The following is a 26220-nucleotide window of genomic DNA, read 5'->3' as shown; positions in this document are numbered from 1 at the left end:
TTGTCACAGCTTTAATGTTTAAAGTTATAGTTAAGCACTTTACATTTCCAAGTAGAAGGAAGACACTTTCAAGGGTATGGCCTGAAAGATGAATTGGTTTCTCTGTTTAGGAAGTCCCATTTACTATGAATTTCTACTGCCATTTTTTCCCACTAAAATTAATTATTCTTCTAGAACAGATCCCATACATGTTTTTGTATTATATGGATTTTTAAATGGATAAATAGATCTATAGTATCATTTATAACCTAAATTGAAGGTAACTAAAATGCTAGTTATGCTGGAAGAAAGGAAAAAACTAATTTGAGTAGTAAGTCTCAGCTGATATGAATTTCCTCTGGCTTCATTGATTTTACTAGCTAAAAATCTATTTTCAAATGCTTAGATACCTTTGTGGCATCATCAGCTCTCTTATTGCACTTTTAAAAGGGAGTTTTAAACAATGAACTCACAATGGAAATAAAATTGGAAGTGACTTCTTATACAGAACCAGTTTATACCTCCTTGTAAATATTTCTGAAAGTTCTCTACATAAGCCAAAATTTTATTTTTGAATTCTTAAATCTTCCAAGGCTGGAAACAGGTTCCTCAGGCATTCTAACCTAAGATTCAGAATTTTCTATACATTAAAATATATTTGCTATCCAAATATAAACAGTGACAAAATTACATTTGAGAGTTAACTCTTCTGGTATTTGCAACAGTGCTGTAGGAGGCTCTAAGTATTTTTCCCTACCCATTCCAAGTCATCCAGTATCTGGAGGTTAATTACTCAGTGACAACAGATTTGTAGTCCATATAAGATAAAATTAATAAAATTGAAAATTGTGAGCACATCTTTCAGCTCATCATCTTGACAACATCTTAGGCTCTCTTATATGTCTTCTGTTACTGGCTTGGCTAATACTCCTGGTTTAGTTCTTCCAAAAATAATAATTATATATCTAAAAAAGATTAATCTCTAGCATTTATGACATCATCCTTTTCCCTGTCAACAGTTAGTAGTAGATTTTTAATGGTTTTATGTGTCCCTGAAAAATGGTATGCACTGTAGTTGTGACAATAAACTTTTAACACGAGTTAAAGAATCACAGTGACTCAACTGAAATATTTGGTTTTGTTTTTGTTGTTGTAGTAGTGCTCATACTTTTTTTTTTTTTCCCACATATTCGTTTCTTTACTCAGAATGTCACAGTTCCCTTTCTCCAAAGAGGTGATGGTCTACTCTTCAGACACGTGATTTTCTTCTTCACCAGATCCTTTGTGAGAGGGATGGTTTATGAAAAGGGGGAAGAGCTACGAGAAACACATTTTAGTTTGGAACAAGAAAACAGAAAAAGGAGTCTTTTTTGCTTCTGATGTGTTTGTATTCAGCTGATACTTCTGATCCTGTTTGTATTCATCTGGAAATTCTGATGACAACACAAAAAATTCAATCATCAATAATAGGAAAACTTACAAATTCACTTTCATAATGATTTCCTCTTTCAGGGTCCCTCTTTCTACTAAGCACATAATCCTGATTACACTCAAGTCTCTTGAGGAGCAAAAGAGAGATATGAGGATGAAAAGAAAACAAAGAGGTGGTACAGAGTAAATGAGGGATATAAAAAGCTCACTTGAGACAGAAACAAGGGTGTTGAGAAATGAGGGAGAATATAGACCTTGGTGAGATGTTGGGTGGTGATTCAAAGGAGGTGGTACTAAGTTTTGAAAAGGTTTTCACAACCTGAGTTCCTGGTGCATGCAGAAACATGCAGATGTTATGAAAAATTGTGGAAAGTGTTCCTTCTATGAAATGATATGTAGCAAAAAAATTGGAGGTGGATCTATAATCAGCATAGTAATTATCTGTGGAAAACAATAAGCTCAGAAATATCCCTTTTATATGGTAAAGAAAATCCACCTTGAAATGACTTCCTATTCTATACTAGTAGCTGTCATAAAAACAATCAAACCAATTAGCCGGAATAGGGCAACTGGACTGTTAGTTATTTTTTTCTCTTACATACATGGTGCCCCTATCACAATATATACTTAGTATATTTACTCTATATTTACTGGAGTTTGTATGCCCAACAAACTGACTTGCAGAAAACCTGCAATGTGGTATAAACTTCTAACCAATTTCGGACATTGCTGGGGCTGACCAATGTGTCACTTAAGGAAAGTCCTGTAGGTTTTTTTTTTCAGAACAGTGCGCCATGTAGCTGAACATGTCCGAACATTGAGAAGGATATTCTTTTACATTTAAATTAGTAGAAGGTTTATTGACTCCTTGTTACTAAAAAGCATACATCTAGGAATGTTTAAATTAGATGGATTCTTGATTCGGAATGCATTTCAGTTAGCTCTAAGCTACCTGTACATTATTAAATATTTCTGTGTCAGAATATGTATTTTTTAGAACATTAGAATAGCAGATATGATTATTCATTGATTTTTTATCACCTACTTCATCAGAAATAAGCCATAAAAATATATCATTCAACTCATTTGCATGGAAATAAATAACAACACAAGGCCCAGTGGTCTGTGTGTGGTGGATTATGTTGCATACTAAAATGTTTTGGTACGCACCATAAAATGAATTCCATTGGAATAGATTTCACTATGCAATTTTGAGCAGTGTTGAATGAGATGTCTACTGTTCATGGCATAGAATACAGAAGAGAAAGTACATCAGTTGCTTCTAGTGTGAATTTAAGAAAATGATTAGAAAGTTGCAATATCTTAAGGGCAGAGCGGAAAACACAATGATTGGAAATAAGAACCAATTAAGAAAAGAATTTTCATTTCATTGCTATATTGCTTGCTATGGTCTGTTGCTGATTTTTTCTCTGCAGATGTTTAAATAACTAGGCTTTATTTCTTTTCTTCATAACTACTTTTATTCTTTCTTTATATTTGGATGGTTACTTCAGTTTCAAAATCCTTTTGCCCCTCTTTTTTTAAATGACTTCTTCTTATACAAAATTGCTTCCTTACCTGAAGGAAACAAAAATGAATTTTTAAGGCATAGTAATTTACCTTTTCTTCAGAAAAAGATTTCACAATGTATTTCTCATTTCTATATGCATTTTATTTCTTTATCAAAATTAGTCACTTAATTTAAATTATTTTACACAAAGTTGAATGCCTAGACGTACAAGGTACATCTAAACTGAGCTATAAATAAGAAATTACTTTCAGAGAAAGGTACTTAACATAATGCACAGTATACCTAATAGTGGATCAAGATGAAAAAGGGTTGCAAGAATATTCCTTGAAGGAATATAAGGCTCCATGTTTTTTATCAATTTATTAAAGAGGGAGGTGTAAGTGATACCCAAGGCCTGTTCCCTATATTGGGTTAAAATGTATATGTTTATGATAAATATATTTCACATCTCTAGTGGACATCATTTTGCATGTTTAATCACTTGTTGTCCCATTGCAGGGATGTTATAGATTTATGTAGAAGTGGGAAGAAACTGTATCAACAAAAAAATTGTCTGTTTTACAATGTTTAGTCTAATGAGCCTTCTTTTTTTTTTTTTTTCCTTTTTCCTTTTTCTTTCAGGACCAATTTAGAAAATAAAAAAAAAAAAAAGTGTGCAAAACATACTTAAATTGACTTGGTATGAATGAAGAAGAATGACTAATTGTTCAAACATCATGTCTGTCTTTGTGTCTATGCAGAAGGATAGGATACATGAGAAGTCACTGTTAATACAATTTTTCTGGCAAGGAGTGGATGATGAAGGTTGCCTCATCTAGCCTCAACCAGGACCATCTCCAGACAGTTTTCTCCTTTGTAGGCTGAAGTTAGCCCTCAGACTTAAAATTTTAATTCTCCAGGAGTTTTATCATTTTTCTATATATCTCCTTTCTTCTGTGAACAGGTAAATTGCTGTCTAACCTCTACCCAAACAATGATGAACAGAACAAAATTACTCTGATACTTGTTTCATGCAAGTGATACTCATCAGCTGAGTCTTGGAACTCTCAAAATATTAGAACTGATTAATCTTATCCTAACAGGAAAAGATTGAAGGAGTTGTTGAAGGAGTAAGTTAAATGAGTGAGGCAAAATTCATCCCAGAGTTTTACTCCACACCAGAGGATGAATATTGTTTAGCATAATTCATAGTCAATCCTTAATCTGGTAGGAGAAATATGGGCTAACCAACAATAAAAAGATAACCTGTTGTGTTCAGTTCAACTACACAGCTACTGAATACGGCCTTCACCCTTTAAAAAACACTGAAACTTCATAAACATTGATGTAGAGGGAAAAGTGCAATTGAAATACAAATTAAAGCAACTTTAATCTAGTATCAACCAACATTTATCTTTTGTTGTTGTTCAGAAGGATCAGCTTTTGAGGTGAATTTTGTCTTCTTTTTTCAGAAATCTTGATATAGTTAATGGGACTGCTTATATTCAATGTGTAAAAACTTCATCACAGGAAAGTTCAAATAGATTCACATTTTGTTTCTTGTAAAGTACACAAAGGGGTCTCAGAGAAAAATAATAGATGTTTCAAGCAGAACAATCATGCATAACGTTTCAACATGACTTGGACTACTGTTTATGTAACCATATTCCATTACAGCTTGGCTTAAGATAGAACTTTAATATAATGCAAAAGCTTGATGTTAGATTTCCAAAAAGAGAATTTTACTGGGTTTATGTGGCAAGGTTTTAGTATCTTGGGGGCTGCAGGGATGGCCTCTATGAGAATGAGAAAAGACCAGGAGCTTCTCCATGTCAGATCCATGTCAGTTCCAGCAAGTTCAAAAAGGGACTGTCTGCTGGCCAAAGCTGAACCAGTCAGGCTGAAAAACATTGCACAGCAGCAGCTGGGAGAGAGAAGCGAGAAAATGTGAGAGAAACAACCCAACCGAAACCAAGTTCCACAAAAAAAAAAAAAAAGCGGGAGGAGGTGCTACAAGCAGAAGATCCCCTGCAGCTCATACAGAGGGTCATGATAATACAAATTGTCCCCCTGAAGACCATGGTATACCACATTGGTGCAGATCTCCACACAGCAACCGATGGCAGAGCCCACAACACAGCAGGTGGATATGGTCTGAAGGAAGCTGAATGGTCTGAATATAGAGAGTCCCTTCAGGAAGTGACTTGACTCTTGGCCGGAACTGCAGCTTGTAGAGAGGAGCCCACACAGGAGCAGGTGATCTGGTGTGGAGATTCTTCTCTGTCTCTACGTACCTAGCAGAATATGCAGAAAAATCACATTAGGGAATTTAACGTTTTTCTATTCTATTTGTTCTTTTTTTTTTTTTTTTTTTTTTTTTTTGGTGTCTTCTCTTCAAGGCAATAAATTACATTTTTTACTTTAGAAGGATTAAAGCCTTGTGAGATGAACTTCAACATTATCCTTCTGCAAGGAATGCATGTTAGATCTTAAAAAATGAAAAACGTTTCTGTGTCTGAGCACATTTTTTCTTTTGCTCTGCACTGGAATGCATGACCCCTGTTGCCTGCTAAGTATAGGGTAAGCGAGTAAGCACTTGAAATATATGTGATTGAACTCAGCATGTAGAGCTCCAAAGTACTCATTCTCAGTAAAAGGAAACTCTTTTTTACCAGAATATATATGCCACAAGAATGCCACACATAATATTCAATAGCAGACTACTATAAAAAGTCTCTCTCTTGAAGTACTACTGAAATGTTAGGGGTGCTTCTGAAATTCTTCCCAGTGTTGATGTAATACAATGTGCTTCCTTAGGTGACTAGGTACATGGAAGTTTATGACTGGTTCTATATTGCATTAGAATGTGAGTACATCAAAGCTTATATAACCAGTGACACAATGTAAGTTCTACAGTACTGATGACCTCTGATTTAGAAGTACACACTCCACAAATTCTAAATATTTAATCATTGTATAGTTAAAATAACTCTTTTTTTTTTCTTTCCCTTACTAATTAAAAGCAGAATGAATTGTGTTCACAGATGGATGTTTGTGAATGCTGTAGTAGACACATTTTTATATTTTGCTGAGGTTTGCCTCCTAGATTTATTCTTCAAAAATCAAAATTATTTTGGAAGTTGTACAGAATTTATTCATCATGAAACCTGGGGAGCAGTTCAAAGACAAATTTCCCACCAAATGTATCGATCTATACTAATTTGAATTAGCCCCTCTGAAAGCACTGCTAATTGCCTAAGGAAAAGGTCTAAGTACATGATTTGATTAGTCTAAAATTCAGTTGTTTTTGATTTATTAGCCCAGCAGTAGGAAATTAATTCTGTCCCTAGAATTCCATGACTCCCCTGCCATTCACAAAAAGAAAATCAATTTAAGGCACTATTAAAGCATACCAGCCTAGATTATAATTTCTAGGTTTATTCACAGGATGACAAAACACTAAGTAATCCCAAAATAATAGAATCATTAAGGTTGGAAAAGACCTTCAAGATCATCTGGTCCAGCCATCCCCCTATTACCAATGTCACTCACTAAACCATGTCCCTAAGCACTGTTATAAATTAAGTCTCAACTCAATCTGAATTTAGTAATATTTATAAAAGGAATATTTATAAAAGGTATAAAAGGCAAGTAAACAGCGCTGGGTGTGTGGGGAGTCTACGCTCCAACACGCACACATGAACATCAAACATTCTAAATATACAGAACATTGCTTTTACATACTAAACCCAAGTATGCCTATACAATCAGAAAAGGTAACGAGCAATCCTTTAAGTTCCATGACTCACTAAACTCGAGTATGCCTATACATATGTACAATCAGAAAAGGTAATGTTATATATGGAGTGGTAATTCGTGTCGAGAAAATGGTTGATACTAATAAAGAAGGGAGAGATTTAGGAGTGTGGCCATGGGGGTTGGAAAGCCCGTGGTTGATGACAACATCAGACTCTTAACGACGAGGCCATCAGGAATATAAAAGAGGTTAGAAGGAACAAAGAAGTGTGATTCAGGAGACTCCATGCAGTCTCAGGTTGCTTGTTCTCCAGCCATTAAGGCATGGAAGCTTCTGGGTGTTTGCTGTTGTTGTTATATTCAAAGTTGTTTGACCAATGAAAAGTTGCTTTGAAAAGAACTGCTGTGGAGAGAAGGGTATAAGAGGGGAGCCTGCCCTCAAGAAAAAAAAAAAAAAAGGCAACGCGATGTGATGAAGTTATGTCATCAATAAAGAAGCAGAAAGAAGGAATGAAAAGGAACAAGCTAGCAGAACAGAGAAAAGAACAGGAACAGGCACACTGATTGCTTCATGAAGATGGTTTCAGCCAGACTCAGCAAACCACTCAGAGAAGCTCGTACTGAAAGTCGCTGGAAATAGGCGCACCAGAGCTGGAGAGAAGCTCAAGCTGAGAGAAGCAGACCCGCGCACACAACTGCCCCTCACTGCTAAGCAGTTGTGCATTATGGGGAATCATACGTCCTTAGAAACAAAGACTGTCCTGGTAACCTTACAGCTTATTCTCCTTCTTAACAATCAGACAGTTTATGATCCTGAAATATGGGACCAAATTGAGGTCAAGGTGTGGGACTCCACCTCCTCCTTGAGCTCTGCCACCAGGCTGATCAGATCCTCCACCTGCTTGCAGCGCATGCAGGCAGTATCTCTGCCACCCTTCATTGGCAGCAACAGGCTCAGGCACTCCCTGCAGCCAGAGACCTGAACAGCCACGTCTCTGAGCAGGCACTCGGTCTGGGTTGCCACAGTCTTTTTGACAAGCTCTTTGGCGAGCACTTGCCACCTGGTAGTGACCATGGCTGGGTTTGGTGTCTGGGAGGCAGCTGGTAGGTGAGCTGGTCTCCTGAGTAGGGGGGATCCTCTGCCCTCCTTGCTAGCCCTGCAAGCACAAACTGCTGTGCCACGGTCTTACTGACATGCCATGCCCTGATCGCCTGCCCTGTTCTCTGCTGGGGTCTGGTGGGGCCTATTGGCTCCCTCGGTTGACTCAAGTGGCCCGGAACCAGAAAAGCACCTGCCCACCACGATCCCTTGCTCAGTTGCAGAACATGACTGCCCTGGAACCAACATGGTAGAGCTTATCAGAACCTCAAAAATATAGGTAGCGTTTTGTGGGTTTCCTATGCACTTCAGTCAGAAAATGTTGGCCATGTTTGGCAGTTAGTGCCTAGCTGACTATTTTGACTTTAGAAGTTTCCTTTAAGAGGAACAATTTAAATGTGTCTTTCCAGTAAAGGGAACAAATGCAGAAGAATTCACTCAGCTTGAAATAACTTGTTTTAGGCAAAATGTTGCTATTAGCCTGCTTGCCATTTACTGTTCAAAAAGAATGTTTTTCTACAACATTTAAATATAAGGATAATCTACCCGATTCATCTTAATAAATGTAGTCCTGAATCTGGTAAAAATCTGGATTTTCCACATTGCATTACCCCACTGATGTTATTTTGGGCTTAAGTCAATTAAAGTTAAGCTTCAGCTAGAATTTACTTTAGATCTTAAGGATATTAAAGGATATTTGTCTTTTTTAGGGAAAGCTGATCAGTTAATGGGAAGTTTTTTGAGTTCAAGTAATTGACTGTGAGTTAAAATAAGTGCAATTTGTTATGTTCTAGCAAGAGGTAAAATTGCAGAGGTAAAGGTCAAAATTGCTTTTGAAGCTGAAGACTCAGTTTCATAATCTGCTGATGACTCAGAAAAAGAGATCAGGTTCGCATTAACTCTTCTGTTTAATTAAGTTTCAGCCCCTGAATGAGGTAAATTGCTGTAAAGCGTCTTCTAATTCTGTATGTATATATAATATATATATATTCATTCTGGAACTTAATATAACAATGATGTTTTAATGAATAGTCAAAGGAAAATAGTAGATCACTATGCAGTTCACTGTAACGCTTACTGGACAATGCCTCTGATTAAATACAACAATCTCTGGCACAAGAATTCCCACCATGCAGTGGAATCATTTAGAAAAGAACTTGTCAACACTGCATGATTCAGAGAGTGATCTGCCAGGTCATTCATTAGGTATTTGCTTGAGTATTTGTTTATGCAAAACTCTTGTGGTAGACCTGAAAATGTATTATAAAGAGAAGGAAATGATGCATTCTTGCATGTTAAAAATCAGTTTCATTAATTTAAGTCTAAAAGCAATTTGAGATTACTTGATTTTTAACAGAAGCATGATCTAATCAATGGAATAGGTTTGCTCTTCGTTAGACTGATAACAGGCTACGATTGCTGTTCACAATTTAATGTTTGGTTGTTTTTCTTATTGGTCATATTTGCACAAATTGTAATACCGCTTTTAAAAATGGTTTTGTGTTTTTAATTGAAAGGTGTTTTTTTGTTGTTTGTTTTTTTATTGTTGTTGTTTTGTTTGTTTTTGTTTGTTTGTTTTTGTTTTGTTTTGTTTTGTTTTGGGGGGGGGTGTTATTCAGCAGAGCAGTCATCCATAAAATGGTAGACAGGGAAAATACTGTGGTTTTTAGACATCAAGCTTGAAAAGCTTGTCAGCAGAATCAAGACTTCCACTTTACAGATTGTTCCAGTTCATTGACTGAATACATGAGGAAAGAACAATTTGAGCATAGGTCAGGATCCTGCTGTCATTATTTTTACGGCATGTTTCACCGTGTGCTTGCTTAATAGTGATACAGTGAGAAGGGCAGAGCCGATGTGGCACAGACCTGGTGTGCATGGAAGAAATAATCTCACTAGATCAGATGTAAAGAGAAGCATTTAGATAGCAAGTAAAAAAAATAAGTTTTGCGTCTTAAAGTAGACATACCTGATTTGTCCCAGTAGTATCAAATTTTCTATTTGTCTGGTTGCAGTACAGTCAGATGCTGAAAGAAAAAGAATTCATCAATTTTGTCTGTACGAGCTTTGACAGGACAGCACTATCATCTTTCATTTTCACTTTTTTCAAGTAAAGTCTTCAAAAATCTGTACATTTGTGCCGTCTGCAGATTTGACAAAATGGACATACTCAAGCAGGTCTTGCTGAAGTTAACAAAGCAACAGCAAATTTGTGTAATTCTTTTATTTCTTTCATTCTACTGAAGCTTAGAAGAAATGGGTGAGTGACTGTAAGCAAAAACTTTCTCTTTGTTAGTCTATGCCAGTTCTTAACTCTTGAGAGCGCTTTCAGATTTTTCTACAAGCAGCTTATATTTATCTCTTAAAATGGCAAAGTGAAATATGTCTCTTTTTTTTTTTTTTAAGCAGATTTGCCTGTCATTAAGACCAGCTGCAATGCTTGCAGAGTCAAAGACCACCAAACTGGAACTGCCAAGGCTGATAGTGCAAGGCAAGCTGGCAAAGTCGTGGAAGCCTGCTTGCAAAGGCCTGCTTGCATGTTATTCACAGGCCTACTCCAAGCTCTCTTTTCTGGCAGTCTTCCTTCTGCTGTTTCTTCCATCATGCCAAATCATATCACCAGCCAGCTTTCCTCTTCTACCCCTAGTATACTTCCTATCCTGTTACATAAACAGATTTTATTGTGTTTCTGTCACTTTGCAAAATGATCTGCGAGGTATTGAGAAACAGATCAGAACCAATGGGGTGGTCTCAACTTTTGGATACATACATTTTGTCTCTTCCAAAAACTTTATCTTGTTCTTTCAGGCAGTACTCAGAGGAAGCTCTAGGTCACCTTTTTTGTTTGTTTGTTTGTTTTTGTTTTGTTCCAAACCAGTAACTCTAGACCTTGTTTGCTGTTCAGTTTTACAGTTAAACACCTGCCTAATTACTACGCAATTTTGAATTCTGATCCAGTTCCATAGGGTGGCCCAAACAGGCAAAAAAATGATGAGCTGGACACTGTCATCACCATCAAGGAAAGATCATTATTGGAATAAAAATGACAACTGTCTGCTGATAAACCACTTATCTGCAAAAGAACAATGTTAAGAGACAATACAAAACATGGAAAATATATGTGAAAAATGTGTCTGTTTTAACCACAGCAACACTTCAAACAGTTTAATACACAATTGCTTGCATGATATATGATTAGGCATAAGTTCACCTACTAATGATTTTAAATCTGTAAATTCAGGCTTAATGCGGAGACAGATATATGTATATGAATTAAATGGTGTATTTAAAAACTGAAAGCATAGTTTGAAATCATAAACTTTGACAAGATGAAATCCAGATGAACACTTCTACCTGTGTTGTTTTTACAGCAAATCCCATAGTAATAAAGACTAGCAGCTCCAAGTAAGGAGGCAAGGCATGCAATAAAAAGTAGAGAATTTTTATATCAGTTATAAACAAATAAATGCCTCGATTGTTGAACTGGACAGATGACTGAAATAGTTGATTGGTAGCATAGATTAAGGAAAAATAATAATCAAAAGAGAATTGTAAATATTCTGTCAGGTTTATAGTAGTAGTATACATTTTCAAAATGTATATATATGTGTGTGTATCTCAAATCTGTGTATCTCATCTTTCTCAAGATGAGTCTGCTGTTGATTTCCGTACTGCAGCTGCGCAATTTATGGTATTTTAAAAATGAAGCAAATACAAGTAAAGATTTTGATCTAGATTCCATTTACTATGTAACTGCTACATTTTCATATTCTTTCCCAAACATTATATTTTGGCCAACATGTGAGGGATTGTTCAATATGACTCATTTTGACCACTCTGAGTTTCACCACAAATATTATTTCCTATGCCTTTTCAAATACTTGATTATCTGTTTATTTCCTCCTTATTTCAGGCATACGTATGTTTTTACTTGTACAGAAAATTAAAAAAAAAAAAAAAAGTTATTAAATCGTTGGAAATAGTTAAAACCTCCTAAAGCTTATCAAAATTGGGGATTAGGAACACATCTAAAAAAAGACATTTTTGCTGTATCTAGGCAACATACATTTTGAATTCTTGCAAGTGTTTCTCTGAGTTTCTCAGGCTTATTTTGTCAAGAGGTAGCAAACACTATCATTGTTTTGATGACCACTTCAAATTTCTATGAAGGTTGCTGTATCAATATCAGATTATGTGTTACTGGCGTGCTCTACTGTAAAATTAATGAGTGATATCTCTTCATCACCATGTTTGAGAGCATGCTATGGTTTATTCTACTAGGTTGCTTTTGTTAGAAGTCCAGCAGATACAGAGAATTAACTCCTTGTTACTCATCAAAATGCTGCCCTAACAATACCATCTGTATGTCAGTGGGAACCAACCTGAGTCCTGCTGATGAGAGCTGAAGTTCAGTCAATGATTAGTGTCCTCTACAGGAGTCTTTAAAAAAGGTGATTAATCAGGTGGAAGGGATAGCTGGTTAGTTTTTATCCCACAGTTTTGTTAGGTCAGAAACTTAGATAATAAGGACAGAAGACTTAGATAATAAGTGCTTTAAAAACTCATCAGAATGAAAATAGGCTTCAGGCTTTTCTATTTTACTTAATAAACAGTGCCCCTGACAATCTACTTCCTTGTTCTGCATAAACTGCAGTCCTATGTAATTTCATCAATCTAAATCCACAGGCATAGGGTCATTTACGAAATCATTCAGTCCTTTGTCTCCTAGGTAACACTCATTGAGAGATGAAATATGGCCACCCACTTTCTTATCTTCTGTTACTTGTTCTCATGCTAATCTGTATAATTCATTAATTTCTTCCTCCTTGTTCCCCCTTTACACTCAGTCACTTTGTTTAGGCAAAGGTTGAATAGAACAATTATTTAGCCCTTCATTTGTACAGAAAATGGAGAAGTATTTGGATGAGAACATTAAAAACTTGACAAATCCATACACTGAAGAGTGCATGTAAACTACAGGTCGGTCTTTTATTTTACTCTGATGGAAAAGAAACAAGTCTTTGCAAAATTTAACAGCTAAGAACATAAACTGATGTTCTCTTTTAGATTAAAGAATATTTTAGATTCTTTTAGACATAGAATTTAGAACTATATTTTTTTCTGATTCAATTTCATTTACCATTTGCACTTTAAAATAGTAGTAAACTTAATTTGGCAAACCCGTTCTATATCAAAGTGTAAACATTTTTATTGTTTGGAAAAAATTATCCACCTTCTACATTCAGACAGGTGTATTTGACATTATATCAAAGGACTGATTATCAAATCGACTGTATTATCACACTTGATATTGCTACTTTGGAAGATTATCTGTATTTTAGATATGTCCCTAAAATTTCTCATTTGCAACTTTTTGCTCCAAACCAAGAATTAAAATTTTCATCAAAGAACTCTGATTTTGGGGTTCATTTAGCAGTTTTTATTCTTACATCACAAAGTCTGTGATTACTTTTCCAGTATGTTGGCTTCAAAAGGCCATGTTAATTGCTCCATAATAAAAACCGCAAATAAATAAATAAATAAATAAAATTATAAAGCTGTGATAAACCTTGAATAGTGATTGTTGTGTACCTTCTCCTCAGAATATGTTGTAAGAGTTGATAGTGATCACAGAATGATCTACCTCATCAACTCTAATTAAGCTCTGTGGAATACTCAATTAGTGGTTGTTTCATACTAGTTTTATATCAGTCATGGAAAAAACAGTGCAGCTAAACCAATATAAAAGTTGTTCAGCGATGATAAGCCAGGCTTTTCGGTCTTCTTTGTTTTCTCAAACCTTTTCAACTTCAGATACAATCCAATGATTTTATGTGTACGCACATTAATTGTAAGTATTAAGAGATTGAATGATGATCTCTAATTTTTTTTATATATATATATATTTTTTTGAGAGAGAGAATGAGTCACCCAAACTGTGTTCAGCTTTATCACATGAGAATAGAGAACAATAGCTTCTGCTGTTGGTGAATCCAACTAATTGCGTTTTTGTATTTTGCTATGAAGTAGCATTGAAAGCATGGAAACCCAGGAAGAAAAAAATACATGTCTTCTGCCAAGACTTACATTTTTAATATATATATTCTTTCAGAGCAAATAAGGAAAAGAATTACAAGTTTCAAAGAATACAGGACTTCTGAAGAGTTTTCAAAAAGAGAAAAGATTTGCGAAGTATTTGACTGCAAGCTATCTTTTGATCTCCAACCTCATATGAAAAGAATTTGTATGCTAATACATTATATGTATATAACATTCAGCCCGTGCTTTAGGACCTTAACTTATCACCTGCATTTAAGAATTGCCTTCCCTTGAAATATAATATGGCCTCTGCAATTCTGCAGAGGCCGTATGCTGACTTTACATGGAGCCTTGGAAGCTTCACTAAACTGTGCTCTGCAGAATGAGGAGGGCAAAGGTGGTGCAAATGAAAAATTACTTGGCTCAGTACTCTGTTGTCAGTTTGTGGATTATTGATTTGATTAAGGATTAATTTCCTTGTAGGTACTTTCAAGGTTATTGTACTACAGTAGGCTTTGGTTTTAATTTCTGCTGCAGCTAAAGTTCAGCTGAGGTCAGTCATCTGGGTATGGGTCCATCTGCTTGTACTTTTGTGGTTAGCACACTCCTTTTTCTGAGTGTATTAATTCAATCAAAGGGTATTTTATTTCCCCTAAGCTGAGAATATTACATTCAAAACTCAGGAAACTAGTGGACTTTTTTTTTCTCTGTAGCTTCACAATGACATTTCATTTGTCATTCAAAGTAATTATCTCATTTCTTTACACTTGGGCTTCCCCTCTGGAAGTTCGGTATGGCATCCACATCTACATCAAGTCTTTCCTGTAATGGTAATGAATAATATCTTTTTTGGCTTCCTTATACAATTACCTAAGGGCACATGATTATTCTCCTGCATAAATGTGACTGATTAATGGAAACTGTGGCTTTAAATATTTTTAAATCCATATCTACACTTTCTGAAAGAAAAATGTTGAAAGAGAACCTGTAATGTGAAGGTGCTTTGTATTTCTTTATTTTAGTGAAAATATATATGTATATACCTATTAATGGTTATTCTCCAGAGGAGAAGAATGAAATCAATTTATATTGAAGAATAACTCAGACCAATTTTTCTTGCGTGGGACCTCAGAAATATTACTCAGCATTAACCTGTTCTCCTTGGAAAAGATCATCTGCTACCATGTGCCATATCCTGCACATTTTCCATTCCCTTCCCTAATCAATGTGATGATTTGTTTCAATTTAACCCAAAAATACATCATGGAGAAGTATTGTGTTGAGAAAGAATTGTGGTAACTTGATGAACTTGGTGGGGCAGAATGAAATTTAACAGTGTGATTGGCTATTTTTAAGACAGTGTTCTACTTCTATTCTGTTCCTTTCTCTGAACCATATATAACACATACAGGAGTTTGTGAAAATATTTCCACTATACCTCTGCTATTTAAGCATCTCCTGTGTATTATAAGTTTATTTTTCTTGTTATTGAAGGTGCTGCAATTCAATATAACAGAGAAAACATATTTCAACCGTTTAGCTCCTAAGCTTAATATTTTATTATTCCAGAAATAATCTTACATAGAATACTGTTGTTAATGAACTGTATGGTATTCTCTTCTTGAAAGATCTCAGTAACCAGTTAAAATACATTTATTTGCCCTATCAGATCAGTTTTTAGAAGTGGATTGATTTTAGTACCTCACAATGGCTGATAATAACCACATTACTTTCTACACTGCTTTCCATGAGCATATCCCGCTTCTGTGCTAGCATTCTTTCAGCATTTGCAGAACAAAGTATCCCTTCTTATACCAGTCTTTTTACTTTAGACTAGAAGGAAACTAGGCTGAGTACAAAATAACACAAACATCGCAAACATTCGTTTTTAAAACTTTTTGGTTCATTTTCTCTTTTTCTGCTTGTTTGTCTGGTTAGAGGACTTTTTCTCCTGTATCTGACTATTTTTAATTTGTTTAAAGATCCTCTTCAGTAATCGATAATTAGGTCACAAGTATTGACTGAAGCATATGTTTATAGTTGTCAGAACTTAAATTACATCTCATGATAATGTATCTTAATTTTCTGTCCCCTGGTTCTGGTCTTCACATGAGAGTGTCTGGCTGAAGATATGCTTACTCACATCCTTCTTTTGAAGACGTAGACAGAAAGAAATAATCTACTTGACAAATAGAAAGAAGAAGACAGACTAGACCAAAATCCATTTTGTGCAATGTTCAAGAGTAGAAAAAAAATAAGAACAAGAGGAAGGATATAATAATTTCCTCTGATACTTTCTCAAATTCAGCAAATAGCAAAACAAAAGATTTTTATGTTTTTTATAACTCTCAATAGATAAATCTTTCATGATTTTTTTCCATTTTTCCATGTTCACATACTGCACTAAGAACAAGCTCCTGTAATTTTTTCCAAAATTGATGGGTTTTCCTTGAGGCTTGTAATGAAAAACAGTTAACAGTTCATCAAAAAAAAAAAAAAATACGAATAGAAATGTCTGCAATTTTATGTTTCTTAATCCAGACATGGTTTAAAAGCATGTTAAAAGCAAACATTGATAATATTTGATATGGTTTTAATAGCATACAATTTAGATGATAACCAAAGCAATTACATAGACTTCAGTGGTACTGAAGGCTACCCAAATTGAATTGACTTCTGAGGAACCTGAAACAGGTATAGCCAAATTTCTGCATGATTATATTGCACAAATTCGCTGTCAGGATTCCTGATTAATGCAGTCCATCCTCTACTAATTAGTAGGATAGTGGTGCAAAAAGAGCACCAGAAGGAGCAAATGGCAATGAGGGAGTTAGGGAATTTATACTGATTAACCAACTTACATGTAGTTTACTTTCAGGGTAGCTATAGAGCCAGTTAGTATATGCTCCTTCTCTTACTCCTTCACCCCTTGCTCCCAATAAAGCTAAGTGTTTTACAACTGACTTACTAAGCCATCAGCGATTTGGCTATTCTTGTTCAAAAGAAGTTACACATATGACGAGAAAAATAGCCCATTCAAATACTTTAGATTGAGTGAAATCCAATCATGCAATAAATATCTGCTCTCAAAAGAGGGGAGTTCTCTTTAAGATGCATTTTGTATTTCATGCAAAGTTTGGCAACTACCAGATTGTGATGATAAAGAAAGTAAATTGGTAGTGTTCACAAAGGCTTCGCAAACAAAATACTGCAGATCCAGCACAGCTGGAAAGTATCACACAATATTTAAGCTAATCTTTTTAGAAGTTTTATGCTCAGTTAAAGCATCTTTTAAAAAGTTCTATTAGGCAAGATTTACTCATAATGATAAGTTTAAGAATGTGATGAAAGTCTAGCTTGGTTTTCTTTGTGTGTGACACAGCACAGGCAGGCACCAGGAGCAAACACAGACCCACAGCTACAAAACAAAGACTAGATTTGTTTTTATTACCTCAATAAATGGGGAATCCCTGAAGCAATACCCAGGCAGAGGCACACAAGTTGAGATACAGATGCATCTAATCATCTATAATACTATTCAGGGTCCTCCCATAACTGCAACACTTGCTGTTGCCACACCACTACATCTGGTAGGCACCTGCATCCCAAATGCTTGAGCTTACAATAGGCAAAAGATCACGAGGCTCTCCAGAAACAGACTCTGGGCCAGAGCTGTTGCCCGTGGAGAGGAGCCCACATGGGGGCAGGGAGTCTGGGGGGAGCTGCTGCCTGTGGGGGACCTGTGCTGGAGCAGTTTGTTCCTGGGAGATGGACCCAGTGGTACGGAGCCATGTGGGAGCAGTTCTTGAAATGCTGCAGCCTGTGGGCAGCCCCCACAGGATCAGCTCAGGAAGGATGGCATCCCGTGTGAGGGAGCCCACAGGGAGCAAGGGCAGAGAGTGACCAAGAAGGAGCAGTGGAGATGAAGTGCTATGGACTGACCGCAGCCTGTATTTCCCATTGCCCTGCATCACTTGGGGAAGGATGAGGTAGAAGAGGGTGGATGGGAGGGGAAGGTGTTTTTAGTTTGCTTTTAGTTCTTATTGCTCTAGTCTGCTATCGGTAGGCAGTAAATTATATTAATCTCCCTTATGTTGAGTCTGTTTTACCCATGACAGTAATCGTTGTGTAATTTCACTGTCCTTACCTCAACCTATGAGCTATCTTTCTTTGTATTTTCTCCTCTTTTTGTTCTTTTGAGCAGGGGGAGTGAGAGAGAGGTTTGGTGGAGCTGAGCTACTACCAGTGTGAAACCACCACAAATAACAGGTTCTTATATTTAAAAACAGAAAGCTTCAATCAGATTGCTTGTTTTTTTGTTTTTTTTTTTTTTTTTATAAATGTAATTAACAAACATGCCTAAGTATTTTTATAATAATTGTAGTAACTATATTTTAATTTTCCTGAAGTGCTGTGTTTTAATCATTACCTGTTCACTCTCAGCCTCATTGTTTCACAGACTATGAATAACTGAGAGTACCATTTAACTAAAGCTTGATTCCTAATGATGTGTTAGTACCTAATACCTTACAAAATGATCAGCTAGACAATGTATCATCTTAATTATCTGAGATGTAACTTTTTTTGATAAAAAAAAGTCTTGCAGACATATTTTGTTTACTTTGTTCAAGTGCATTTAAATCCTTCAAAGAGTTGCTGAAAGCTTACATACATAAAATGATTCCAAGTAAAAATATTTGAGATTTAGCAATTTCCTGTTTTTGTCTGTGATTATGATTTAGTGAAGGAGGATTCTAATCTCAGTTCTAATGATGCAAGGCTTATACAGTGAAGCAATATGAGAATATCTCCAGACAAGCCACTTCTGAATATAAAACCATGTTTCTGCTTTCAAGTAGCTGGGCATTGTATCTCTGACCTGCCGTCTAGTAATAAAAAGATCATGGGCACTGCAGCTGAAATCCCTACAGTTACAAAATCTGTCCTGGTTTATTAGTTTCAAGATTGAGTATTAGCCATTTATTCCAACCAGTGAGTAGCTATTAATAAAAATAATGCTGTTGAATTACTCATAAAACGATCTGCATGCCAGAGTAAGTGGCCCAGAAGTTGCTTATTACAGTGATAGATCCTCTGACTATTTTTTTTATAACCTTGTCAACTTGATTGATGCTGAATATACTAGGTAAAAGTTTGTCAAGAAAAATGGCTATAAAAACAAAATGAATTTAAAAAAAAAAAAAAAAGAATAAACCTTCACTGAAGGTCTATTTGGGGGAAAAGTCTCATTGAAATACCATTTTAAGATTTGGTTAACAATTGCCATTTGACTACATGATTCCTGGATGATTCCATCAAAAGAAAAGAAAGAGATTGAAATAAATTTGAGGAATACAGAAATCACACTGCAAAGTATATAAAAATAGAACAGGAGAGTGCAATGATTTGTTGGAAAGACTATTAAAGTACTGAGAGAGTAGGTCTTTCAGCAGTTATTCCACTAGAATTTCTGTCAATACTGGAAGTCAATCTGAAGCTACATCAGGAAGGTCAGTTCCATTCCATAATCACAGCAATAGCAGCTGCTCACAGGTAGCAAATACCACGGAGTTTTAGTGCCATTTCACTCGCATCTTTACTCCACAGTGGTAGAAGACATTCTAAGTGTAGCAGAAAAATAATAAATAATTGTTAATTGCATGTTCAGTATTTTTATATGAAAATAAAACTGAAAAGCAGACTCAACTGTGGGAGATAAGCAAAATTTGAGAACATATCTGAAAACAAATTAAGCTCTTTCATACTTGGTAAAATGTTTTGCTTTTGAAAATGAATTTTGTTTTGATAACGTACTTGTCCAAATGACTTTACAGATGCTGTGTCCATCACTTTGTTACCTTGCTGTTAATGGTAGGTTTTATTAATGACCATTTATAATTCTGTAATGCACAATAGAAATTATTTAGGTATTTTCCTATCAGTCTTCCTAAGTTTTGAGTTCACCTGCTTTATTAATTGTCAAAGTATCATTATTAGTCATACTATCGTTATTAATTTTGTGACAGGTTTACGTTTGTGAATATTCAGTATAATGTGACTTCAACAAAGGGTCACAGTTACATTAATAATGACATACGAGTATAACTTCATATATATATTTTTTTTAATTCTTAAATCAATGTTCACTACATTTTAATAACCTTTAATGAAAATCAAGAATTGAGCTAACATCACATACAAATAATTTTATGGGTATGATATGGATCAGATTCTTATCTGATCTAGTTCTGGGTACAGTCATATAGCAATGTTTCATTTGAATTGAGAATTTGTCACAATAACTAGAAACTGCTTTGGGTTTTTGGATTTAGAAACAGAAGCAGGGCTCAATTTCTCTCAACAATTTCTGAAACGATTCATTCTGAGTAATTTATGTTGGTGTCATGATCTTAACCATATTTTTTCTGTACTCGTACCCTGTTTGAGTCTTTCTGGAAGGTTTCAAGCACTCCTGTTAATGCTAATAGAGAGAGTGAGGACAGTCTTTGAGAAAGGTTCTTTTAATATGGGTGTCCTTTCTCCGGCAAGCATCACTTAATAAATCTCAAATAGTACACTGAATAGGCCTTCTGATTCTCATGAGTTCTGTCATATTGGGTTTATGTGTCCAAGTTTTGACAGTGCAGAGGGTACATGGGTGCCCTTGTGATAGGAGAGCAGGGGTTGCCCAGTGCCAGATGCAGGGTTCCAGACAGTTTCACAATGGACCTACAGCTGGCCAAAGTTGAGCCTGACAGAAAACCAGGTAGTACCTCTGTTAAAATATATTTAGGAAAGTGAAAAATGCTTCACAGGTACTGACGAGTGAAAAACAAAAAGGGTGAGAATCAGCCCTAAAACACCAAGATTTATGACTTCCTGCCATACAGGGCCTGCACCCTCTGAGACCAAAGCCATACTTATGAGGTATGGCGATTCCTGTGCATAAGCTTCCCATACTGTTTCCTTAGGTGGCAAATAAGGACAGAGCAGGCAAGGAGAACACGATTCCATTATGAGACTTAATGCAGTCAAAGCAAAGCATTGCCAATAATGTCAGTACTGAGCTTAATGGCAGGGTATACAGAAGAGAAGGACTGGAAGTAAAAGAAAACAGTGGGGTGTGAAAGGCAAGATTTCTTCGAAAAGTTCTGAGAAATTTAAAAATCTCTCTTCTGTATACTTTGCATTTTTTTTCACTGATTGCAATCCTGGGAATCAGGGGATCTTCATTCTGCTCTGTATTTAGTTGGCTATGTGAACTCCCACAAGCTACATGGCCATCCTTTGGACCTGCTCTAAAAGGTGCAAGTCTTTCTTGTTCTGGGAACCTCAAACCTGGATGCAGCACATCAAGTGAAGCCTCACAAAGAAGGGGACAATCACCTCCCTCAGCCTGCTGGCCATGTCTTGATGCAGCCCAGGTACAGTTGCCCCTTGGGGCTGTAACCACATGCTGCTGGCTCATGTTGAGCTTTTTGTCCACCAGAACCCTGAAGGTCCTTCTCCACAGTGCTGCTCTCAATGTGTTCTTCTCCTAGTTTGTACTCATTTCTGATCTTTCCCCAACCCTACTGCATATTAAAGGTGTAGACCTTTAATATGAAGGTGGTGAGGCACTGGAATAGGTTGCCCAGAAAAGTTGTGTATGCTCCATCCCTGGAGTGTTCAAGGCCAGGCTGGATGGAGTTTTGTGTGATCTCATCTAGTAGAAGGTGTCGCTGCCCATAGCAGGGAAATTGGAATGGAATGATCTTTAAGATCCCTTCCAACTCAAACCAATCTATGATTTTATGATTCTATGATACTGTCTATTGCTATTTATTTGCTCCATACCCAGGAGGATGTGCTTAGAGACTTGGCTGAAATCTTTATTATAGCAGTAATGATATGATTAACATTCATTACTATGAATGGCATTAACAATATCCAACCATTTCCTGACACAGCACTATATCCCCTCCCAAAGGATTTCACAAGTAATAATCTCCTATCATGCCCAGCAATTTCAGTTGCTGCTGGTTAAATCTTTCTGCTCACACAATTTGCCAACAAAGTTTTCCAAAGGTAGTTACACAAAACCTAGTCATGCAGCTTAATCTACAGATGTGTTAATTACGATTTCAATCCATGATCCATGTTAATATACTGGATAATTTAAATATGACAAATGTAATTTTAAGATGAACATTTGCAGACTATGAAATGAACTTATTAAAAAGTTTTAGAATAATTTCCAAAATGTTGAGCAATGTACTTTATTCATGGTTTCATTTGTTACTGAAAAACAATGTCAAAATTTAGCCTGGTCATGTTAAGAAAAATACACAGCGGAGGAATGTCATCAGAGATCAAAAAAGATCAATCACTCTTGAAAGATGTAAAGGGAAAGAAATGAAATGGAATCTAGGGCAAACTGTGACCTTAAAAAGGCAGAAATGGCAAATCCTTGCATCATAGCGTTCATGCCCTCATAGCTGCTTTGTGACAACTACACAATGAAGTAGGTGAAAAGTGAGTTTCAGAAGTGGAATTCAGAGTAGCAATGAATTTGCATATGTGGATATGAAGATTTTAGCTATGATTTATTAGGATGTATTCATACTGATGATGTAAATTACTTTTTTATCACAGGATGAAAAAATTAATTAGAAGTGAACCTGTTATGAGGTGAGTTCCCGTTAGTACACCAGCTGCTTTTTTAAGCTGAAACATTTAATCTGTTCTTGCTATTTATACTGAGTTCTGACATCTCTGAAATATTTTTGAATGCACTTAGGAAAACTTTAATTGATCATTGGAGATAATGCTTTCTTTCAAAATTAGGTTTTGCAATAGTAAAGGATGGATCATAAAGCATCTAAGAAAGCAGAACTTCCTTTGTTTATTTTCATTTTTCTGTGAATGAAGGAGAAAAACTCCCCAGCAAAAAGTTGAAGTGGCTGTCAGGATATTTTTTGCTAAATACCTTAGGATTATATACTTCAATTCATTACTATCATTCCTAGCTTTCAAGTGTACATAGAAAACATTCCTTGGAAAAACCCCACAAGATATAATAGACCTTAGTCTCGTGGCAGATTCTTGAAGCATGTTGTAGAGTTCAATAGAGAAGTATAACCCTCCTACGGAATAATTTGAAATTATATAGTAAATGTGTTTACTCAAGTTGATAACTCTCGGAAAGATCTCCCAGCTGCCTTATGCCCAGACACACATGCAGATGGGTATCTCCAAGTGGCTAGTCCAAACTTACGGCTTCCAGCAACCAACTCTTAGACTGTCAAGTCTCTCCAGTGTACAGCCCAGACTTATAGCCAATACAATATTTGGCTTCCAGACCTCTTAGCCTCCTCACCAGCTAGTTTGGCTCAATGTTCATTAATGATTAGTAACCAATGTAATGATTAATAACCATGCATCTGCTATGCCCTGAACCTTTTTCTTTTCACGAAGGAAATGGCTTACTAGTCAAAAGGAACAAAAAATATGTTGATAATCATATAAAGCAGAAGAAAATGTTACAGTGAGTGCTGGTTGCTAGGAGATGTGATTACACAACTAACCAGCTGATGATAAGTAAAAGTCTTTTGATCCAGGAATTAATTAAGTCTTTTGGAAAGGACCTTAGGTAATCTAATCTATCTCTCTGCTGCCATATGAATCATCTAAACCCAAACCACTCTTCACAATTATTTTAAGAGGTTTTTATAATAGGTTTTTAATAGGAAAAAAAAATATGGAATATGCATCATATTCTGGTATGATTGTCCCGTGTCATATCCCCTTTTTCCTCCCCCAATTTTCCATCACAGATCAGTTCACAGGACGTTTCTGTCTCCTTATACAATATAGGTATGGGTTTCCTGACATAAACTGCAACTAGCTAGGGAGCTTCCCGTACCCAAAAAGCAATAGTAGGAGCATATGAGGGCATTTGAGCTGCTTCAGAAGTTGTTGGTATAGAAGCATAGCTTCTCTTGACACCACAACTACCTGTGATACTTTGGATGTTCAAAGGTAGAATCCCTGCTACACATCAAGTAACTGATGCTACGTGTGGTAAGTGGGTAGCATTAATTTATGCAATTGGCTTGAACAGGGAAACCCAGTCACCCAGGAATACTGGAAGAGATCATGGGCTGGCCAGAAGGCAGAGATTTTGGAGTATCTTCTGTGGAGGTAACTCATACCGAAGAGGCACCACCATATAATGAATTATCAGAAGATGAAAAGCATTATATTTTGTTCACTGATGAATCCTGTCATACTGTAGGAAACTATCATAAGTAAAAAGCTGCTGTGTGGAGTCAAACAGCTATGAGTCATGGAAGCCACGAGTCAGTTTACAGAGGTGAAAGCCATCCAATTAGCCCTAAAACATCCCAAAAGAGAAAAGTGGCCAGTACTCTACCTCTATACTGATTCACAGATGGTGAAAAATGCCCTTTGGGTATGGCTACAGCAATGGAAGCAGAGCAACTGGCGGTGCAAAGGTAAACCCATCTGTGGCAATACATGGCTGCCCAAGCGGAAAACACTAATGTAAAATGTCAATAGGATGAAGCCTGGCAAATTGATAATATTCGACCATTCCCACAAACCTGCCAAGGCAAGTTCAACATACTCTCGATGGTAGAAGCTACTACTGAGTGGCTGGATACATGCCTAGTGAGCCACTGCCTGAAACACCATCTGGTGATGGGTGATGAGGAAGAATGGGTACGTCAGGTGTGTGCTTCAGGATTTTACCCTTGGAGAAACTAATCTGTAATATGAGCTATATATTGTAGAAGTAGCAACAGGCCAACTCCTGAAAAAGAACACGGCAAGTGCAGCAATGACCCATGATAAAGGTGGTGTTGACATCTAGAAATAGTGCATGCTGCTTGTCCAGTGTGACTGCCTTGGCACATGAGGCCTAAGTCATCTGCGGTTCTTGTGAACATTTTGAGAGAGACCCACTGAATAAGAAAAAAAAATAATATCTATATATCTGTTAAGGGACAATGAATAGTGGTGATGAGAATGTATACACCTGTTTGTGTTACATGCAACAGTAATCTGAATACACAAATATACTAAAGTAGGTGGAACCTAAGTATGACCCAAATGGTATGGAGTAAGGGGTGGAGGTTATACTGGGTCTGGCTGGGATGGAGTTAACTTTCCCCACAGCATCTCATACAATGCTGTGCTCTGCACTTGTAGCTAGAAGACCACTGATATTGCACCAATGTTTCCTCTGTGTTCTAGCACAGCATCCAGTCTCTCTGAACATCCCAAAGCTAGTAGGCTGGGGATGGGCAAAAAGTGGGAAGGGGGCATCACCAGGGCAGCTCACCTAAACCAACCAAAGTGATATTCCATATCATATGATGTCACACTCAGGAATAAAAGGTGGGAAAGAGGAAGGAGAAGGAGTTATGCTCAGGTTTTGTTGTGTTTTGTTTTTTTTTGTTTTTTTTTTTTGTTTGTTTGTTTGTTTTTTGCATAGAGGACATCTCTGTCACCTTTCCTTCCTTGCCTGCCTCTCCTGAATAGTATATATCTACTGATAACAGCTGGGCAGTGGCTACCATCTCCTCCTGTTTGTTACCCACGCTGCATGCATTTGTATGGAGTCACTTCATTTGAGCGTCTACGCTTTTAGATATAGAGTTTTAGGACATTTAGGGTGTTCCTCACTCTTCTGATAGGTATGCTCTTCCACCCTGTTGCTCGCAAGCATGTGAGCATCCTGGTTACCTAGCTCCCCTGGGTTCATTAGTTTAAAGCTTAATTCACTAAGACAGCCAACCTGCCAGCTAAGATTCTCCCTCGTTGCTTTTCTAAATAGCAGGACACCTCTCTCCCCAGTAACCTGTATTCATTAAAGTAACTTCCATGATCATAAAAGCCAAAGCCTTGTTAACACCACCAACTACATAGCAAGACATCCCTAGTGATCAATTGCCTTAGTAATTTTTTAGAAATAGTTTGTTGGATAATTTAATATATTTCCTACCTGCTTTGTGAATAATCTACTTTTTAAATTTAGTAATTTTGCCCTTATTTAAGTTTTAAAGTAAGTTCATTGATGATAGATTTTTTTCTTCCCGTCAGCTAGTCAAATATTCCAATCTAATCCTTTTTATAAACTTCTCCAACTTGTATCTTTGTTTCTTCTTCAAAATTGCCTACATGTATTCACTTGGTACACCAGCTACCTTCCTTTTGCCAGTCAATTCTGTTTGTAACATATACTCTCCATACAGCATTGTATTCTTTTTTAATGTACAACCATATTTCAGGTGTTTTAATCAGAGACTATTTACATTGGAGATGACAAGATGTGAGCCTTTTTGCTCTTCCTATTGGACTGTCTAGTAATACCTTTGTAGCAACATCTCATATTTTCCTATCT

General features: G+C 36.4%; 2 long non-coding RNA genes across 2 annotated transcripts; one reads left to right on the top strand and one right to left on the bottom strand.

Moving 5' to 3' along the window:
• Positions 1 to 3644: 3644 nt before the first annotated feature.
• Positions 3645 to 12295, bottom strand: LOC106017086 (uncharacterized). The gene is made up of 3 exons (XR_001190299.5): positions 12158 to 12295; positions 9745 to 9802; positions 3645 to 5214 (listed from the first exon to the last, which is right to left on the bottom strand). It is a non-coding gene; the product is annotated as an uncharacterized lncRNA (long non-coding RNA).
• Positions 12296 to 18011: 5716 nt separating this feature from the next.
• LOC106017089 (uncharacterized) lies at positions 18012 to 24825 on the top strand. Its single transcript, XR_001190301.5, has 4 exons — positions 18012 to 18083; positions 19649 to 19685; positions 22449 to 22484; positions 23917 to 24825. It is a non-coding gene; the product is annotated as an uncharacterized lncRNA (long non-coding RNA).
• Positions 24826 to 26220: the final 1395 nt, after the last annotated feature.

Source organism: Anas platyrhynchos, chromosome 8, assembly GCF_047663525.1.
Source record: "Anas platyrhynchos isolate ZD024472 breed Pekin duck chromosome 8, IASCAAS_PekinDuck_T2T, whole genome shotgun sequence".
Lineage (NCBI taxonomy): Eukaryota > Metazoa > Chordata > Aves > Anseriformes > Anatidae > Anas > Anas platyrhynchos.
Note: the sequence above shows the minus strand (reverse complement) of the source record. Positions and strands in the feature narration are given on the sequence as shown.